Raw genomic sequence first — 16036 nt, 5'->3', positions numbered from 1 at the left:
CTGGAATAATGACTCAGATTCAAAACATATTTAGAAAACCTAGGCCATATAGCTTGATCTTCTCTAACTAGCTCATAACTTAATAATCTATTCATTCTAATCTAAGTTCTGCCATGTGGCTGGTTACATCTGCTTAGGTACCATGTGTCTGTCCTCTTTCATGTGTTGCCAGGTGAATCTCCTGTGTCTGGCTCTATCCCAAAGGATTTTCTACCTGCCAAATGTCCGACCTCATATTTCCTGCCCCAGATATAAGCCGTTAGCTGTTTATTGACAGGTAATGCTTGCATACAAACACAAGAGATTCCTTTTACATCCAAATAATATGAAATAGCTTGGGGTAATTCTAATCAAGCAAGTAAAAGAGTTGTGTGATAAAAACTTTAAGATACTGAAGGAAGAAACTGAAGAAGATATAGAAATGTGAAAATCTCACATGTTCCTGGATCACAAGCATTAATATAATAAAATTGGCCATCTTATGAAAATCAATTTGTAGATTCAATGCAATCTCTCAGAATTCTAACATAATGCTTCACAGATACTGAAAGAACAATTTTCTGCTTCATAAGGAAACACAAAGAACTCAGGCCTGCAAAAACAACAACAACAAAAAAGTCCTGAATAATAAAAGAACTGTTGAAGGTATCACTATTCCTTATTTAACATTGTACTGCAGAGCTACAGTAATAAAAACAGCATTGTATTGGCACAAAAAACAAATATGTTCTGGAGGGTCTACTTTTTAAACTCTATTTTATTTGGGATTCCTTAATGTCCCTACCTCCATTTCAAACCTCCAGATTCTAGGTATAAGAGAAAGAAAGAAGGGACAAGGGATGTAGATGTCTTTAGACTTAGTTCTGGTTGGTTAGGATCATCAGGCTCTTTGGAAAAATGCCAATATCAGTCGTCAGGATATCCAGCAGTCCAGCAGAACCAGCAGCCTTCTTTCTGTGTGCATCTCCTCAAAGACTCTCTCTCTTTCAGAGAGCCCATTGAAGCATCCTTTTCTTTCTCCTGGAGCATCTTCTGTGTCTCTCTCTGTCTCTATCTGTCTCTGTCTGTCTGTCTGTCTGTCTGTCTGTCTGTCTCTCTCTCTCTCTCTCTCTGTCTCTGTCTCTCTCTCGCTCATCTCTATCTCCATCTCTCTCTCTCTGTCTCTCTCTCTCTCTCTCTCTCTCTCTGTCTCTGTCTCTCTCTCGCTCATCTCTATCTCCATCTCTCTCTCTCTGTCTCTCTCTCTCTCTGTCTGTCTCTCTCTCTCTCTCTCTCTCTCTCTCTCTCTCTCTCTCTCTCTCTCTCTCTCTCTCTCTGAGCATCTCCTCCAAGCCCTGTTCTCTATCTGGGTTCTGTTATTTATACCGTCTCAGAGTCCTCAAAGTTAAACTAATTGCAGATGACAAAGACCACAACCCCCTTTTAAGTGCAAAGGGCTGTTATCAGCTGTGGACAAACTAAAAGCACTTCCATATGCTACATTTGGGATAAAAACAAAAACATGTTTATATAACATAACTGAGTGTTTTTAACCAAAATTTCCACTACAGTGCTGATGAATAGGATTGAACTGAAAACTCAGACTTAAATCTGCACACCACTGGACACCAGAATTTTGATAAGAAAACTAGAAGTGAACACTAGAAAAAGAGACACTATCTTCAGCAAATTGTGCTGGTCAAAATAGATGGCTGCCTGTACAAGAATACAAAAGATCAATACATATTATGCTACACAAAACTCAAAGCCAACTCAACATAAAACCAAATACACTGAACCTGACAGAAGAGAAAGTAGGGAATAGCCTTGAACACATTGGCACAGAAAAAGACTGTCTGAACAGAACACTATTAGCACAGACACTAAGATCAAGAAGTAATAAACAAAACTAAAAGCTTTCCATTAGGAAAAGACACTGTCATTTAGACAAAGCAGCAGCCTACAGAATGGGAAAGGATTTGTTGTTTTTGTTTGTTTGTTTGTCTACCAATTACATATCAGACAGGGGGCTAATATCTAAAATACATAAAGAATTCAAGAAACTAGACATTAAATCAAATAACCCAACTGAAAAATGAGGTACTGATCTAAACAGGGAATTCTCAAAAAAGTAATCTCAAATGGCTGAGAAACAAAGAAATGTTCAACATCAATAGCCATCAGGGAAATGCAAATCAGATCTACTTTGAGAATCCATATTACATCTATCAGAATGGCTACAGTCAATGACACAAGTGACAGCTCATCCTGGTGAGGACATGGACTAAGAGGTAGACTCATCCATTGCCTGTGGGAGTGCAAACATGTACAGCTAGTATGGAAATTAGTGTGGTGGTTCCTTAAGAAAATCAGAACCAATCTACTTCAAGATCCAGCTATATTACTCTTGGGCATATATCCAAAGGATGCTTCATCCTAACAGAGATGCTTTCTCAACCGTGTTTAGTGTTGCTTAATCATAATGGACAGAAATAGGAAACAATGTAGATGTCCCTCAACAGAAAAATAGATTTTAAAATGTGGTACAGTTACACAACAGAATATTACTCAGCCGTTAAATGAAATCATGAGATTCACAAGTAAATAGATTTAACTAAAACAAATCATCCTAAGTGAAGGAACACAGACCAAAAAGAGGAATATGGTATGTATTCACTTATAGATGGATGTTAGCTGTTAAGCCTCTGATAACCAAACTATAATCCATAGAACCACAGAGTTTAATTATAGAGTAAAGGACTGAGGGACAGATATATCACATTAGGAAAGGAAAATAGAATAGTTATGGATATACAGGGAAGGGTACTGGAGTGGGAGGGTCAATTGGAGATTGGGAGGGAAGAATATCACAAGGGAGGGAATAAGGGGAGAAATAGTTAAAAGTAAGGGCTATTTGATGGGTAAAATGGAAACCTCATACAGTAGAAACTTCCTAAAATACATACCTATGTAATGGAAGTCTAAATGAAACCACTAAATAATGGGTAAAGCAGATCCCCAAGTGGACATCTCTTATCACTAAATGAAGCTCCTTGCCCAGGAATTGGTTTACATCTAATTTAGTTCTTGGCCAAAAAGAATCCCATGGAAATCCGCACTCTGGCTGTTGCCAAGACTATGACTTGCTCTCCAATAACTGGCTGCAAGGCCCCAAATGCTGTGGCTAACACCTACACAATACACTGCACATGGAAAGTCTAGCTGGCACCTACACAGAGCTTTTGCATCTACATTTTAAAGCCTTTTTACAGGAAGGTACACAAACCCAGCCAAACAGTTTTTGGTCTACAACCCTGTTCTGCCTGTAAGATATACTAGGGCAATAGTGGCATAGAGCTTGTGGGAGTAATCAACCAATATCTGGTTTGACTTCTAGCCCATTCTACAAGATGGAACCCATACCCAACACTGCTTGGGCAAACAAGAACTTAAGACTATATAGCCACAGAAAATAGGGAAAAACCAAATAATACTTTTCTTTAAAAAAAAAAAAAGAAAACAAACAAAAATAGCAATCAAATGACTCTTAATGACAGTCTACTATGCTCCTAAATCAGAGCCTTGCTTAGCCATCATCAGAGAAGTTTCCTCCTACAGCAGATAGAAACAAATACAGAGACCCACAGGCAGACATTACACATAGAATGAGAGTCCTTGGAACACTAAGCCTTAAACATAATGTCTCCTTTAAATCCCTCTCTTCAGGACTCAGAGAACCCAGTGGAAAATGACATAGGAGTATACGAGCCTAAGGGGATGGAGGACACCAAGAAAACAAGGCTCTCTAAATCAACATAATCAAAGGTCATATGAACTAACAGAGACTGAGGCAGCATGCACAGGGTCTACATAGGTCTTCATCAGGACCTTTATATATACATAATGGCTTCCAATAAGTCCTTTTTATGGACTACCTGAGTGTACAAACGGGTGGGTCCCTGTTTCTTGTGCTTTCTCTTGGGCTCTTTTCCATCTATTTGTATGTTTTGTCCAACTCTGATCTTTTAGATTTTGTTTTATTTATTTTGATGTTATGATTATCCCTCAGAAGCCTGTTTATTTTCTAATGAAAGACAGAAATGGAGTGAATCCAGATGGGATTGGACATGGGAGGAACTGGGAGAAGGAGGGAGAGAGGAAACCATAATCAGAATATATTATGTGAGAAATAAAAAATAGTCTCTTTCAATAAAAGGGGGGGAAAAGAAGAAAAAGAAACAGAGACTTAATTAGTGGTTGCCAAGGCTCTGGGTAATAGAACGGAAAGAGAAGGGTGTGGTTATAACAGAGCGGTCCAAGAATCTTTTGTGTTGGTGGAACTGTTTGTTCAAAATCTTGACTGTGGTGGTACATCCTTAAACCTAGTGTAGAAGTAAACACAACTACACAACACACAAGTATATAAGCAAAACTGGGAAAATTCTACCAAGTGTGTGGACTGCAGCCATGTCTACTTTTGGTTGGCCTGATTAACAGCATGTTACCATTGGTAAACCAAAGGTTAAAAAGCATCCTCATTATATTGTTTCTTATGACTCTATGGGAACCTGTAATTACTTCTTCAAAATTTCTACATAAAGTAGACATGCAAAATATCATAGCCAATAAAGTTCGTAATGAAACTTTGACAGGTCCAAAGTCATGTTTCAAAAGCTTTAGTTCTATTTAGCTCTAAATATTTTTTTAATCTGTTGAACTACTTTTCCACATATTATAAGTCAAAAGTTTATAAGTATAAAGTAATGTGGTGGGGTAAGGAATATTTCAGTAGGTTATTCAACTATTCAAAGAAGATGACTTCATCTCATCGACATAATGCTGGTTAAGAGTTAAGACCATTCCAGTTTCTCTGAAAAGGTAGGAGGATGCCTAGAATGCAATAGTAATCTTGAACCATACTGCACACCTTAACTTGGGACTCAAAGGCCTCTATCTTCTCTGTGTGTATCTGGAGGCAAGGCGTCCACATAAGGTGTCTCCCCAATTATTTTACCTTATTGTTTGAGATGGAGTCTCTCAATTAACGGACCCTTATACTCACCTGTGGCTTAAGTGGCTGAACAATCAGCCCCAAGACCCTTCCTTCTATGCTTCCCCAGGACTGGGACAAGATACACATGTAGCTGTAAACAGCTTTGCATGTGGGCCCTGGGGATCTGAACTCCAGGCCTTACGCTTGTGGGACAAACACTTTATAAACTGAGCCAAAGCCTTAGCCCCAGCTTATGTTCTTAAATAATGCTATGTCCCAGATGAATAGAGATTTCCAGGCTCGCCCTTTGGGTTTACATTGGATTCTGGAATTTTCTTATCTAATAAGAAATCCAGCAGTGAGTGTCTAACCTACCTGGAATTAGACATCAGAGTGAATGCATAAGCTTATTAACTAGCAAGTTCTCTTGAGACCTCACTGCCCTATTCACTCCAGGGTCTAGCTTTTGTACTGACGACACAATGAATTTTTTTAATAGAGAGCTTGTTTTGGTTCTTGAAGGTCTGGGCCTTTATGGCTGGGGGTGGGGAGAGAAGGGGGAACCGTGAAAGTATAAAACCGTCCAGACTTTCTCCTCCAATCACAACTCATCAAAGACCATTCTGTGCAAGGAGATCAAAGCGTTCGTGGAAGAGAAGTTGAAAGCCTCTGCTGTTGTAATTCTGGGGCAGAGGTGCTTGGATAGAAACGAGTCCTAACTGTGGGTTTGGGGGACCCTGAGATGTAGAAATGTAAACACAGATGTCGGGCCTTTCATCCCCACTGTGTAAACATACCAGCTGCCAGGGAAGAGAGAGAAACCCTTCAGAATTGCCTGCATTTTTTTGCCATCTAGAGCATAAAAATTGGCTTCACGCTTGAATTTGCACCAGCAACGCGAAGCACTGTTGACCAGAGGAGGGGCTGACCGACGCAACCAGACATCCTCTGGCTGAGTGGCTTTTCTTTCTAGGACATACCCTGATCTTGCCGATCTCTTGCACATGTGTCTGTCTCAGAAGAAAACACACAAGGTGGCAGCACCCTTTGGCAAAAATCACCTCAGCCATGGAGAAGAGCTCACAAGTGTGCATCCATCTGTTTAGAGGGTGTGCATACTAAGAGTTGACTGAGATTTATATTCCTGATGGATCCAGAGTTGAGGAAAATTCAAGCTCTTCTGATTTTTTAAAAGAAAACGAAATGGCTTCCAGTACAAGAGGATATGATTATTCCAGTCCATGAAAATTCGGAGGGCCAAAACTGGCTTAGCTACACCCAAACCACATCAGATCTCCTCTCACACTATTAAATTTTTTTTTTTGAAAAAAAGAAAAAGAAACCATGAAAGGAACTATTTCTAAAAAGTAAATTAAATGTGCAAAAAAAAAAAAATAATAATGGGAAATGTATTTCTAAACAAAACACTTTAGTCGGTGGAGAAATGTGTGTTCAATTACATCTCAAGCCAGCATTCCAACTTGCACATGTGAGAAAGTCCCATTGTTGCTACAGAGCCTCAGTGTCAAGTGACCCAAAGAGCAGCAACAGAAGCAAGTATTTGTCATCAGTGAAGAGATTTTCTCAAAATATGATAATAATCAAATATCTCCCAGAGGTGGCTATGTGTGTATACCACCCCCAAAGGACAAAGTGAACCGGAAACTACCAAGCTGTTCTTGAGTGTGGGCATGGTAGACGGAAACCACTGTGGCTCAGGACATACTGTTGCCAACAAAACTTACCACTTAACAAATGACCTAAGAAGAGTGTAGTAAAGGATTGTCATCATGAGCTTTCCCTGTGGTTTTCTTCTTCAGAGAGGGTCAGCTAGCCAGACTATACATTAGAGAACACCAAATGCATTCAGGATAAGCACTTCATAGGTTTGGGGAATTTTACCCTACTAGTGTTTGCTTAAAATAAATATTATTTTCTGTAGTCAAGATATAAACTAAAGTAATCTACATTATACTGTAAAAATTATCACCTGCTCTTGAAGCTTGTTAAAAGCAGACTCTTGAAGTAAGGCACACCCTCCTCTCCCAGACTCCAGGGTGTTCATGTCAACCATGCTCTCCAAAGCCTCTCATCTGAGAATAGGCTGAGTGTCTAACACAGTAACAGGGAGGAAAGAGAAGAGAACACATCCCAGGACAAAAGCTCCACTGTGCCTGTGAGAACAGCTATTTCAGTCCCCAAAGAGGTTGCCATTGTTTATCCCACTTATACAAATTTCTGCAGTGAGTACAGGACCAGAAGTTCAGCTGTGGGGAGTATCTTGTACTTATTACCAGGTGAGGTCAAGGGGCTGTCCATAAATTCTTTCATTAGTTTAAAAGATCACAAGAAATCCACTTATACACACTCCTTCTTTTGTACATGCTTGTGTGTGGGCATCCATGCACGTAGGTATACACGTGGATACCCATGCACGTAGGTATACACGTGGATGCCCATGCACGTAGGTGCACATGTGGGCGCCCATGCACGTAGGTGTACATGTGGGCGTCCATGCACGTAGGTGTACATGTGGGCGTCCATGCACGTAGGTGTACATGTGGGCACCCATGTACGTAGGTGCACATGTGGGCACCCATGCACGTAGGTGTACATGTGGGCGCCCATGCCCGTAGGTGTACATGTGGGCGCCCATGCCCGTAGGTGTACACGTGGGTACCCATGCACGTAGGTGCACATGTGGGTACCCATGCACGTAGGTGTACATGTGGGTGCCCATGCACGTAGGTGTACATGTGAGTACCCATGCACGTAGGTGTACATGTGGGCACCCATGCACGTAGGTGTACATGTGGGTGCCCATGCACGTAGGTGTACATGTGGGCGCCCATGCCTAAATGGAGCACAGTCATGGTGGTTAAACGGCAAATGGTGATGTCAGTTTTCAGGTGCCTGTTTTCTTTTGTTTGAGACAGGGTCTTTCATTGGCCTGGAACTTCACCACTAGGAGGGTGCTGTACAGTGTATGACACCCTGAGATGGACTTAACTGAAGAACAGACACTGGAAACATAACAGACCCACAGACCCAGAAAAGCTAGGATCAGGTAGTCTGGGCTCTCTGATGGAGAAGCCACAGCATCCCAGAAGGTCAGCTTGTTTATTATACAGTGTTGAATAGGGACAGGGTGCAGGGTAGTTGCATAGGTTGGAGGAAGGAGGTAGGGTTATTGCACACATCTGATCAAAGAGGCACGGTTGTTGCATACAGCTAACAAGGAGGAGGGGTTAGCTAATACTGGCAGGAGCAGTGTCTGGAGGGGAACAGTCTTTAGGCTCTAGGTGTTCTCTGCACACACTGTCATTCAGACCAAAGGAGGGCATGGTCATCCCTCTAAGCATCACCTGAGGAAGGCTTTGCTACTCTTATTTGGGTCCTAGGCATGGCTGTATTCATGTCTACAACACATGTTTACTTAGGACTTGACTTGTTCCCTACACTCGAGTATCTAAACAGGACCAATATGAGGAAGTGAAGGACTTGGAGGCCCCATGAAACACCCAAGCCAGGGCTTCCAGCCTTATGTTTCTCCCATCTCATGCATAAAGCTGTTACTTCCCCTCTGCTTATGGCTTGGACTTCTGTCTTTTGAGGTTGTTCATTGGCTTGTTAATCACTGTCACAAAATTCTTGTTTGCAAGCTTAAGCATCATTCAAATGATGTGAAATGCTTGTTCACATGTTTATAGGCCATCCACATGTGAATGCATGTTAATGAGGTGCCAACCACTTGGGCCATACTTTCCCCTCTCTGCCAAGGTGCTGGTATGGATCAGTTAAGAGATCCCCAAGCCTGGAGCTTCTGCCTTCACCTCTATAGTTTTCCTAGATCCTGGCACTGACAGGTAAGCAGTCCCTACGCTACCAGGCCTTGGCCTACACTTCCAATCAAACTAATTCCAAATGTGAGAATCTCACAACAGACCAAAGAAAATCCAAGACAGCATGTCTCCCCTAAACATGAGTAATTTCATAGTAATGGACACCAATGAGAACAACCTTGTAAAACTTTCAGATACAGAATTCAAAATGAGCAAACTATGCCTGAAAAGAAGGCTCTGTATTTATGGTCACTTTCTTCTTTTGCAGAGCACCTGTGTTTGGCTCTCAGCACCTATATGGCAGTTAACCACTATCTATAAATCTAGTTTCAGAGCAATCTCTTCTGACTCCAGCAGGTTTCTGTTAGCATATATGCACATACATACACTCTCCCACACATATGCACATAATGTGTGTATATATATATATGTATATATATATATATATATATATGGCACATATCAAATAATGAAAATATGCTTAGTGTGTACTTCTAGCATCAATAACTTACCCTAAATCATAGCACAATTAAATTACCCAGATACTTTAGAAGAATTTAGGAGGAAAACTTAGTAGTACTTTACCTGCTAAAGCTCTATGTCATTGTTCATTAGGGCCCCAAGAACCATGTCCCCATGGTGGCATGGTGGTTACCCTTCCGTGTGGCCAACAATCCATGGAGGGATAAACATTTAGCTTTTACCCACTCTAGTGGGCCAGCCTTGCTGCCATTTCCTGTCTTCTTTGTGGCTCGTTCCCATTCATGTTAGCCCTCCAATTTCCTCCCTACTGGGTGGAAGACGTGCTTAGGAAAGATGCAGGCAGCCATTTCAATTGTCTTCTGGAAAATACTGTTTACAAAGCCTTACAGGCCTCAGCATTCTGATTAAACACTTAATTAGGCATAATAAAAATATTGCCAGTTTTAAATAATTGATTTACTCGTAGGCTTACTATGCTAATGACAGAGCTTTGTAAATAGGAAATGGGATAAAATTTAGCCTCTGAGAAAAAAAATAGGTTGAAATTAAATTTTTACACTAAGATTTCTCAGAGTAAATTGCCAGCCTCCAATAGACAGGAGCTATCTCCCTACTGTTTCAGTCACTGCTTGGCATCGAAGTGGCTAACCTGTTTACAAATGAAAACACACATGTTTGACTTGCCTGTGTGTTTACTTTGGAAATTGCTATGGAGCATGAGACTTCATTGAAAGAGTCCTACACCTAGAGTACAGACTTAAAAATTAATAATAGTCAACAAATAATAACCTAGTTTGTAACAAGAAAACAACCCAAATGAGATGTGTTCATATGGCAAGGTACTTTTTCAAGTTAATACAAGTTCACTTTTCCAGTTTAAACAAAACAAGTTGCCCGGGCATGGGTCCACAAGCACAGAAGTGTTCTGCCACTGGCAATGACTGAAGATATATTTCTGTACATGGTGGCACACATCTTTAAGGCCTTTAATCCCAGCACTTGGGAGGCAGAGGCAGGTGGATCGCTGTAAGTTTGAAGTCAACGTGGTCTACAAAGTGAGTCTAGGAAAGCCAAGGCTACACAGAGAAACCCTGTCTAGAAAAAACAAAAAACAAAAACAATAGGCTACATTACTGAATCTTCAGCACATGCTTATTCTTATCCATTCCTCTACCCAAGTGCCCACTGAAGGCCTGCATCCTCCTGCTACCCCCTCAACAAAAACCCCTATTCTGCCTCCATGTCACTTGTACCCTATAACTTCTCCCCACATTAAGAATTTCTGACTTCTCTTCAAAAAGATGCTCCTTCTACACACACACACACACACACACACACACACACACACACACACACACCACCACCACCACCACAAAATCTGAGGCTTCTTTATGAGAGAAAATATGTCTTTGTCTTTCTGACTCTGGCTTTGATTTTCTTGATTAACACATTTTAACCTCACATTCCTCGGCAAGTGAAGACTATCATGTGACATGCCTCTTGGGCTAGTGTCCAATTATAAGCGAATATATACTATATGAGTCTTTCTGCTTCTGGGTTAACTCACTCAATGTGGTCATTTCTAGTTCCATTCATTTGTCAACAAATTTCAGGATTTTCTTGTTTTTTTATAGCTGAGTAGTATTCCATGGTGTAAACATACCACAGTTGCTCTATCCATTCTTCAACTAAGAGACATTTAGGTTATTTCCAGGTTCTGGCTACTATGAATAAGGCTGCTACGAATATGGTTCAGTGAATGGCTGAGAAACACTTAAAGAAATGCTCAACATCTTTAGTCATCAGAGATTTGTAAATTTAAACGGCTCTGAGATTCCGTCTTACACCCATCAGAATAGCTAAGATCAAAAACTCAAGTGACACCACATGTTGGCGAGGATGTGGAGAGAGAGGATCACTCCTTCATTGCTGGTGGGAATACAAACTAGTACAACCACTTTGGAAATCTATCTGGCGCTATCTCAGAAAACTTGGACTAGGGCTTCCTCAAGACCCAGCTATCCCACTCCTTGGATTATACCCAGAAGAAGCTCCACTATACAACATGATGCAGACTTTAACTCTAATCTTCAATGCTGTGTGTGAGCACCACCAGCTTCACTATAGCCCACTCACTCCTTTGTGACTGTAGTTGTTTGCAAAGAGTTAAACTTTTGTCCACTTCTACATCCTTCAAAGAGCGTTTCTCCCCAACTATTAACAGAGTTAACAAACCTACTTAAGAGTTGCAGAGAACACTGAAGATTAGATCATGTCCTCGTATTTTTCTGAAGAATTCTCTCTACTGAATACAAATAGTAACCTATGCCCCTAACCACCTCATCTCTGCCATGAACTCAAGTAAGTATGATGCAGTCTGCACATACAAGTTGGTCAGGGCTAAATCAACATCACCCAGGAATCAATCCTCCAACTAACTACAAAATTGAAATGATAAATATTGACTATTTATATAGTACTATGTAGCAACAGCACATGGTGCTCCTGTAATCAATATGATATGTACAAACACAATATTTGCCTTTTAAGCAATTATTATACTTTAAACAACAAAGTATATACACATGTGAGAAGATGGCTCAAACTCAAAAATACAACTGCAAACAAAATATTGATAAGAAGACAGTCGCTCTTGTGGGGAAATCAGAAGAAGAGATGATGCATATGAAGGAAAAAAAATGTGAGAACTCAAGCTTCGTGGTCTAGGTAGAGTTTGTAGAGATGTAAGAGAGTGTTAGTTATTGTCAGGTATGGCTCACTTTAATACTTCTATCTGGGCTCATTCAAAATGCTAATAAAAAACAATTCAAACTGAAGACTACACACAATAAAGGCCTGTTGATTCTTTTGTTTGTTTTTGTTTTCGTTTTTTTACAGGTCTTCATTCCGGCCAGTTCAAGATCAAGGTACCAGCAGATTTGTTGTCTAGTGAAGGTCCACATTGCTCTTCACGGATATTTTCTTCCTGCTGAGTTCTCACACTGTAGACGGAGCAAACACAGTTTCTGGGGGCATCCTTTACAAGGAACTAGAGCCACAGATGAGGACGCTGTCCTCTGGTGCCTTAGATGAGGCTCCACTCTTACAGCCCCGTTTCTTCTCTTGAACTCATCTCTGAATGACATCATCTTTGGGATTTACACAGGAGTTATAGACAGAGGTTAATGTTCGTTCACTGTGGTATACTTCTAAGAATTAAAACTGCTGACAATAAACACAAAGATAACATTATTTGTTGTACTAATGATGACATCAAGGAAGAGGAGCACATGAGCACCGCTGACCATGACAGTGATGACTTCACTAAAGTTGAAATAGGCTTTACTAAAGAAGTCTTTGTTTAAACTATTTTTCAAGTACCATGATACAATATACATGTTAGATAACACTATAATAGAATGATTTGATAAAGTTTTAAGAAAGAGAAAATACTTAGGTTACCAAATCCTTCTGTCTAGTTTTTTTTTTTTTAATGACTTTTTCTTTAAGTGGGTCAATGTGGCAAATGCATTCAGTGACTAGTCATGCCCTGCCCAACTCCTGTTGCACTATTGGTGAATAGTGGGTATTGAAAGAGGACCAAAGCAGTCTGAATTCACCTTTCTGTGTACTGAAGTAGCAAGGACACCTTTTCTTTCCAAAAGAATACAGCCTGTTTTAGTCTTTTGAGGTAACAATTGTTTAAACAATTGCCTTTTAAAATGATTTTTATTCATATATTTTAATTGTATATGTGTGACCCTGAGGGTAGGTACACCAACCACATGTACACAGTATAGATTTATGCAGAAGCTAAAAGGGGTTCAGACCCCAGATACTGGAGGTACAGGTGGTTGTGAGCCAGGCAGTTTGGTGCTGGGAACTGGACTTTGGTCCTCTGCAACATCATCAAGTGGTGAGAATTATCTTATTGCAATACACCAAAGCAATGCTAATTCGAGTGGAAATACCATGGTGACTTTTTCCCTGCCTTGTATCAATGGCCTAATAAATTTGATCCTTTAGTGAAACATCAACAAAACTGATGTTAATTGGACATGGCTGGGGTCTTAGAGCATACTTCAGCGTAATATGGTCCATGAAGAGGTACAACATAGATAAATCATCGCTTCCCACACAGATTTTCTTCCTGTTATTATTGGCTCATTTTACTTTCCTAAGCTTGGCTACTAGACCGATGAGAGCAGATGTATTGCTCTACCTTGGCTTGGAGTCCTAGTGGCATATTTATAACCACCATTTAGATGATATTGACAACGTGTTTATACATCTAGCTCTCTAGAGTGTAAGCACTTATGTGCACATGCACACACGCGTGTATGTATGCATACACAAACACACACCACTTGTTTTTCATGAAAGGCTCTGCCATTTCACTCTTATGCTCGGGAAAACTGAAGGCACAAAGCCAACTATGTTCTTAGTTTCAACTAGTGGAGGCTTGAGCTAACATGATGCCTGGAAAGCAAACGCAGTGACCTTTAAAGGAATCAAGAAGACGCTATTTCCAGCATATTACTAAATGCTACATTTTAAAGGTTCTAACCTTATTTGATATAACTGTATAATATCAGAAAACCCTTGTGAGGGAAGGGTCTGCACTGTACAAGTCACTTACAGAAGAGATGGGAAAAGTTATTGCTTTCCAAGTTGCACACAGCAAAGTTCAACACAGCACCATTTGTGGCTCTCTGCATTAAATAAGGTTTAAAGATTGTTTGAAGAATTGGAAGCTTCTTGACCTAACAGAAATTATAAAGCTTTCTGCAAATAACAACAGCTATATTGTCGTGCAGAACAGTTCATGGTGCTAGTGTATGTATTGCACCTCTCACAGCCATGTCATCCAGCAAAAGTGACCCTCGATGAGCTTGTGACATTCATTCTATTCATTCTTCTGGTCAATTAATAATGATAATTGATCTATAGCACAGAGAATCAAATAAAAAGAGGTATATGAGAGATAATTTCTCATTGAAAGAAGCCCCTAAGATAATTTTTGAACTTTGTCACAAAGGACTTCCACTATTGGGGCTAATTTACAACAGCAATTACAACAACAACAACAATAAAAACAACAAGCCTGGAAAGGGACTGTTTTAACATTTATTTCAGTTCTCAGGGTTAGAGTGAAATACAGAGATGGAGAGAGACCAAATACTGACTTTGATAACACTTATAATACTACTGCTTTTCAGTATCATGCTCTATGAAACACGTACTTGTGACCACAGCTTTGTATTCTCAATAGCATTGTAGTTTACAGGTTGAAAATAAAGATTTTCAGCAGGTCAATGCAGCAAATGTTAGTCTCACTCTGACTACATAACCCACATTCATAGCAAGAGAGAGTTGCCAATTGTCTCCTGAGTGTAGGATTTACAGTCACAGTCATAATTATTTCAGTTTACCTTTATGCAAACTCAAAAGAGTAGCAAGTCAGACTGGCTATCTATGAATCACACTGCGTATAAGGGTATATTATACTGATTACCTTAGGTGACTAGACCTTTGTGGTGGGCTGGATTTCTTGTTTGCTTTTGAGGTAGACTGGAAAATCTACTTGAACCTAGTTAGCATAAAATTGGCTTGGGGTATTAATTGGTTTTCCACACTCAGAATTGAAGGACTGAGCCCACAAGCAAAAAGCAACTATGTGATGCTTATGCTATCCTGAGCTTGCCAGCTAGAAAGGACTCCAGTGAGGTCAGGAAAACAATTGGATAAAGGTTTTGAAACCTTTACTCATAAACTGAAGCCCCAGGCAAAGAAACTAATATGTACACTGAACAATGAACAATGCTGGACGCGGAAGGGAATCAAATAGTTAAAGGTGATGTGTGAACAGAATTGGAAAATTAGCTCAGCTGTTAAAAAGAAGGTGGGGGAACTCTGGAAAATGCAGCAGCAGCAAAATGTTCAATTAAAGAGTCACTGAAAGCAAAAGATCTTGCTAAATGGTTCTCTTGCGACTTGGGATACCGTGGTTCCAAAAGGTTCTTCACGGTGTGACATGAAACCCAAGATCTATTAGCCTGGGTTGTCTCCTAATAGAACGAACAACTGAGGAGTACTTCAGGCACTCTTATTGAGAGTCTCTAGGATGAAGCAGAATGCACATTGACTTTCCGTGTGACTCAGCATCATGGGATGTCAAACGTGTTGTTTTGTCATGTTCTCCATGGCGTACTTCCTGCAGCCTGAGACATGAAAAGATGGACCTTGGAAAGCTGAAGCCAGTGAAGTCCCCTTTCCTGGCCTGTCTTAAACTATCTGGTGCTTAGTACTGACATCTTTTAGGCTGCTCCACCCTTTGTTCTCCCACAGTCAGTAGAGCAAACTTTGTGAAGAAGATTATTGTGTTTAGTACCAACTCAACAAAGGTAATCAGCTGAATTGTCTTAAAGAAGGTACATAACAAGTGTCAAGTCTCTTCTTATATTATTTACATAAGGATTAATTAGAGGGCCATAAATATGTGTGTGTGCATGTGTGTGTTTATTCATATGTGTGAGTATATCATATATATGTATACATGAATTTATTAAATCTACTTTAAAATAATAACAACAGTATAATCCCCCCTGAGAGCTGAGGATCCAGCAGGGACTTAGTTCTTGACCCTGGGTGCCTCAGTAGTCCATGCTGTGCCACCATAGCTGTCTCTCACTGGAGAAAGGGCCGAAAAGGAGTTATTCAGGCCACAAGGCTGGGTGTC

This window comes from Acomys russatus, chromosome 22, assembly GCF_903995435.1.
Source record: "Acomys russatus chromosome 22, mAcoRus1.1, whole genome shotgun sequence".
Lineage (NCBI taxonomy): Eukaryota > Metazoa > Chordata > Mammalia > Rodentia > Muridae > Acomys > Acomys russatus.
This window is presented reverse-complemented; position numbering follows the sequence as displayed.